Genomic DNA, 6,000 nt, shown 5'->3' on the forward strand with positions numbered 1-6,000 from the left:
AGTCCATTCAGGCCATTGAATCTGCTCCAAGTTCAATTATGGCTGACTTCTCCCCATAACTTTTGACATCATACTAATCAAGAACGTATATATCTGTCCTAAGTAAGTTAAAAATGCAAAGTTGCTACAGTCCCAAAGGACCATAGGGCTGCTCTGTCCAGACAGAGTGGTTTAACCATGCCTTAGGTGAGAGGTGAGGTCTAGAAGGTGGAACCTTCATGGTAACCTCTGGTTTACCAGTTCAGTGCCATTACACTATGCCATCATTGCCCCCGGTATAAAGCACCACTTCAGAAATAATTTCCTTGGTACAATTCTTCCCTGATATTGCATGTCTTTAAAAGCTATGCCCAAACCCAGCAAGTCGGTTTCCACTGGTACCACCCACTTCCACTGCTTGCTATCTGAGTAATAACTTCCTCTCCTTCCCTCTTCACCATAAATTAACAAAGTATTTCATATTCTAATTAGGAGATCTTTTCACTTCTGAGAAGATCCCATTTTCCAATCATCTTGGAATAGCAATGATTCCAAAATTTACTCTGAAAATCTCTCAACTTGATTGCTCTGGCAAATTCCCCTCTCACGCACATTAGCTATCTTCCTTACAGAAAAAAAAAAATTGATGAGCAAAGTCCTCAGAGTTTAATGTTTTATTAAAATTAGAAGGGCAAGCCCACTGATTGCTTAATCCCAGTTTTATCATGTTAACTAATTTTATCTCCTAGCTTGGCACATCCTCTGCTTGTTGGGCCCTGGATGCTTGTCAAAATGTTAGTTTCCTGTCATTGAACCAGCTTTCATTTATTTTCCACCTTCTACAACCGGAGTTTAGCCACTGCTACAAGGACAGTCTATCTTGAGATACTTATATACTGGGCAGATTGCATAATATTCAGATTCTGACTGACCACCAGACAGCCGGAGCTTGCCATACAATATAATATTTGATACCTATTTATCTGGCACTTGCTTTATGTATTACTTTGCACTTGAATCGATTCCATTGTATTTGCCTTTGTGTATATTTCTGATTGTTGTTGCATAGCCCTGTCTTCTTTCACTAATTCTTTTGGTCTGTTTTTGTTTTTTTTTATTATTGCTTTTTAGTTTCCTCTCTTATGTCCCATGCTATCCTTCTTTTTACAACTTACTCAATCTTATTCCATCCCTAAACCTTAATTTGCAGTCATAATACTTTGGGTCATCTCTGGTTGGGTGCATAGCTTTTTAAACCATGTGCTTCTCTGCTTGTTGAAGTTCTGATTCCATCGTCGCATTTAATGAGTAATATACTTTACATTTTTTATCTCTGAACTACTACATACCAACATTATATATTCCAGTAGTGACCTTGCTATGGACCTTTTCAATTCAAATTTACCCTCTTGCTACTTGTTCAGTCACAGAATCACCAAAATCAAAGAACAATTACATCACAGAAGGAGACTGTTTGGCCCATCATGTCTGTGCTGGATCTTTGAAGGAGTAATTAATCTTGTGTTATTTCCCCACCCGCTTCTTACAGCTTTACAGAGTCTTCCTTTTTATTAAATTCTATTTCAATTCCTCCTTAATGCTTTTATTGAACTTCCCTCCACCATATTCTCTGGCAATACATTCCAGACCCTAATTACTTGCTGAGCTAAGAGTTTTTCTTCACATTTCCATTACTTCTTTTGTCAATTACCTTTAATCTAATCTCAATCCTCCATAATAGGAATCATTTTCCTTTTTATTCTATTCATATGGGGATGCAAACCTCTCATGATTTTAAACAATCCAAATTTTTCAATCTATCTACAAAAACTTCATCCCCGGAAACATTCATGTGATTTTTTTCTCAGATTCTCTCTCTCGTGTCTTCATATCTTTACCTTAGTGTGATATCCAGAACTGGATGCAAACTCTGGTTGAGGTGAATTTAGCATTCAATACAAGCTAAACAAAACTTCCTTGCTTCAATACTTTAAACTCCTATTAATAAAGTATGCATTATTGTATGCTTCATTAACTGCTCTCTTAACCTGACCTGCTATCTTTAATGGATTTATGTATGTATATATCTGAGTTCTTTTGCTCCTGAACCTCTATTAGAACTCTCTCCTTTGTTTTATACTGTCACTCTGTGCTATTTCTGTTAAAATAAATCTTTTCACACTTCTCTGTGTTACAATTACTTTGTTAGTGCATTGAGTATAGGAGATCATCTTGTGGCCATGTTGGGAGGACATTGGTTAGGCCACTATTGGAGTACTGCATGCAGTTCTGGTGTCCCTGCCATAGGAAGGCTGTTATGAAACTTGAAAGGGTTCAAAAAATATTTACAAGGATGTTGCCAGGGTTGGAGGGTTTGAGTTATGGGGAGAGGTTGAATAGACTGGGGCTATTTTCACTGGAGCATTAGAGGCTGAGGGGTGAGCTCATAAGAGGTTTATAAAATCATGAGGGACATTGATAGAGTAAATAGACAAAGTATATTTTCCCCGAGGTGGGGGTGTTCAAAACTGGAGAACATAGGTTTAAAGTGAGAGGGAAAAGATTTAAAAAGGGTGGTGCGTGCATAGAATGTGGAGGCCGGTTCAATTATAACAGTTAAAACGCACCTGGATGGGTATCTGAATAGGAAGAGTTTAGAGGGATATGGACCAAATGCTGGCAAATGGGACCAGATTAATTTAAGATATTTGGTTGGCATGGATGAGTTGGACTGAAGGGTCTGTTTCCTTGCTGCATATCTCTATGACTCTATGACTATGACTCTTTGATCATTTGGTCATGCATTCTACCAACATGACAATGTCCTATTTGAAGTTCTACACCAATCGCTCTCGAAATTCACATGGTCTCAGCCCTTCATCAGACTCGGTGTCATAACACCAACCTCTGCAGAACTGCATTATGTATCATTTCGCAAGTGCAAAAGCATCCACTACTTATGACCCTATTTCCTGACACAATCAATTTCATATTCATGGCGTTACTGTCCCTTTTATTCCATGAGCTCTAACATTGCTCACAAGTCTGTTGTGTGGCATTTGACTAACTTTCCTTTTTGAAGACCACCGCATCAACAGCATTGTCCTCATCAACCCTAATTAGTATTGCTGCAAAAAACGCAACATGCTCTCAACAAATAGTGTTAAGTGCATTAGTCAGGAGGAAATGCAGGGAAACGGGTCCGGGTGGGTTACTCTTTGGAGTGTCGGTGTGGACTTGTTGGGCCAAAGAGCCTGTTTTCACACTGCAGGGAATCTATTCAAAATGTGCTGTCTTTTGAAAATAACTCTAATTAGTTCAATACTTCCGATCTTCTGCCTTCCATTTCAGTGCCTACGTGCAACAAACTGCCAGGGCAAGATCTACTGGTGACATTCTTTGGATAAAGGAATGGAAGACACAGGAAGTCACTAACAAGCTCCTTGTGACAAATCCCATCTGTCAATGGCAGACTTTGAACAGCCATTGTGAGAATGGATCTTGGTAAATAGGTTAAGATCAGAAAAAGGCCCCTGTACAATCAATCTCCACTGCTAAGGCCTCACTATAAACTCCTTATGTACTACTGGGGAGAAAGAAAAACACACACATGTAGTAGGGACCATTGTGGTTGCAGGATGGTTTGGAGTTAACTGAGCAGGCTATGTTTCGTTCTAGAAATTTGCATTCACTAAATAGTACTGCAAAAATATTCATTTGTTTCTCCAATGTCATTCCACTACAGCTCGTTCAATATGAAACCAACATTAGGAAAGATGATATGCTAATCTATAACTGTATCATTACTTTCATTAATATGTAAAAAAAAATTTAAACAAACTGAGTAACATATTTTTAGAAGTCTAATGTATAGCAATGAGATGTGGACAATCTAGTCATTTCCTAAATAAACCATTTAAATTGATCATTTCCATTACTGAACACTTGACTATATTCCGTGAAAATTCCATGTAATTTTCCATACTGATCAATTTTTAAGAAATTCTATTGAAATCTGTATAGCCTAGACATTATTATTACATTATAAAATGGCTTATTTTTGGTATGCTAATACCTACACAGAAATGATATACAATAGAATATCATGCAAACATTATGCTGTGTTTCTGTCCTAATATCAACAAGAGCAATTTCTAGTCTAAGAAAGCTGTCTTTTAAAGTACAGATAAAATATACAGCAGCATCCAGCTTTAATATTTTGGATTTATGTTTGAATGCGTTTCTAAGAACTTCCTATCAAAATTAGACAGTCACCCAACCATTGCTTAAATATTACTGATATCATATTTAATGGCCGCCATTGCTCTGATGAGCTTATGTCATCCACGTAAATACATTGCTGAAAAAAAGACTTTGGCAATTCACAATAGCTACAAGCATTTGGATGAACAGAAGATTCCAAAATCATAAAACTCTTTTACAGTCATTTGATAGACCTGTTTCCAAGTTATCTAATTGCTACACTAAGCAAATGAATGCATATAAATATGATGGTTCATGACTTTGTTGCTTGGGTAATAAATTAAAGCAATGTTTATTGCAATGTGCCCATGCCCTCTTTATTATTCATAAGATATGGTATATCAGTTTTATTAATGAGAAAACATACTTAGAGGGGAAGTTGTTATGTAAATTTCATTAAATGTCTCTATAGTATTCCACAGATCATATTAAAGAATCGTTGCAGAATCCTAACAATCCTTTTGTTGATAAGAGAGGTTGGATTTATTATTTCTATCCAAGTGAAATTTGTTTTGCTCATGTTCATTGTGTCAATCAAAATAACAGATATACTGGGTCAGACAACTACAGAATGTGAATCTTAAATGTGCTAGCCCCCAAAAATGGGTTCTGGGTTGGAGGTGTAGCATTAACTCCCTCATATTTAATGTGATATATACAGTCTCCTGGCTTCCTGCTCCCTGCTCATTTCAATGAATTCAGTGTCCATTCAGTGCTAACTGATTGGCTGGAAGCATTGGCAGATGGTCAACATTGTGAGTGACTAGCACCACTTAAAAACTAACCCTCATTACATTAATTTAAATCGAGCGTGTCTTAAAGAGTCATAGAGTCATGGAGATGTACAGCATGGAAACAGACACTCCAGTCCAGGCCGACCAGATATCCCAACCCAATCTAGTCCCACCTGCCAGCACCCGGCCCAAACCCTTCCTATTCATATACCCATCCAAATTCCTCTTAAATGCTGCGATTGTATCAGCCTCCACCACTTCCTCTGGCAGCTTTCTCCGTACATGTACCACCCTCAGTGTGAAAAAGTTGCCCCATAGGCCTCTTTTATATCTTTCCCCTCTCACCCTAAACTCTCTAGTTCTGCACTTCCCCATCCCAGGGAAAAGACTTTGCCTATTTACCCTATCCATGCCCCTCATAATTTTGTAAATCATATAAGGTCACCCCTCAGCCTCCGACCCTCCAGGGAAAACAGCCCAGCCTGTTCAGCCTCTCCATACAGCTCAAATCCTCCAACCATGGCAAAATCCTTGTAAATCTTTTCTGAACTCTTTCAAGTTTCACAACATCTTTCCGGTAGGAAGGAGAACAGAATTGCACACTATATTCCAACAGTGGCCTAACCAATGTCCTGTACAGCTGCAGCATGACCTCCTAACTCCTGTACTCAATACTCTGACCAATAAAGGAAAGCATACCAAACACCTTCTTCACTATCCTACCTACCTGCGACTCTACTTTCAAGGACCTATGAACCTGCACTTCAAGGTCTCTTTGTTCAGCAACATTCTCTAGGACCTTGCCATTAAGTATATAAGTCCTGCTAAGATTTGCTTTCCCAAAATGCAGCACCTCATATTTATCTGAATTAAACTCCATCTGTCACTTCTCAGCCCATTGACCCATCTGGTCCAGATCCTGTTGTAATCTGAGGTAACCTTCTTCACTGTCCACTACACCTCCAATTTTGGCATCATCTGCAAAGTTACTAACTGTACCTCTTATGTTTGCATCCAAATCATT

This window comes from Chiloscyllium plagiosum, unplaced genomic scaffold (assembly GCF_037043375.1).
Source record: "Chiloscyllium plagiosum isolate Xiang-an unplaced genomic scaffold, Cpla_swu_hap1 HiC_scaffold_7, whole genome shotgun sequence".
In the NCBI taxonomy this organism is placed as follows: Eukaryota; Metazoa; Chordata; class Chondrichthyes; order Orectolobiformes; family Hemiscylliidae; genus Chiloscyllium; species Chiloscyllium plagiosum.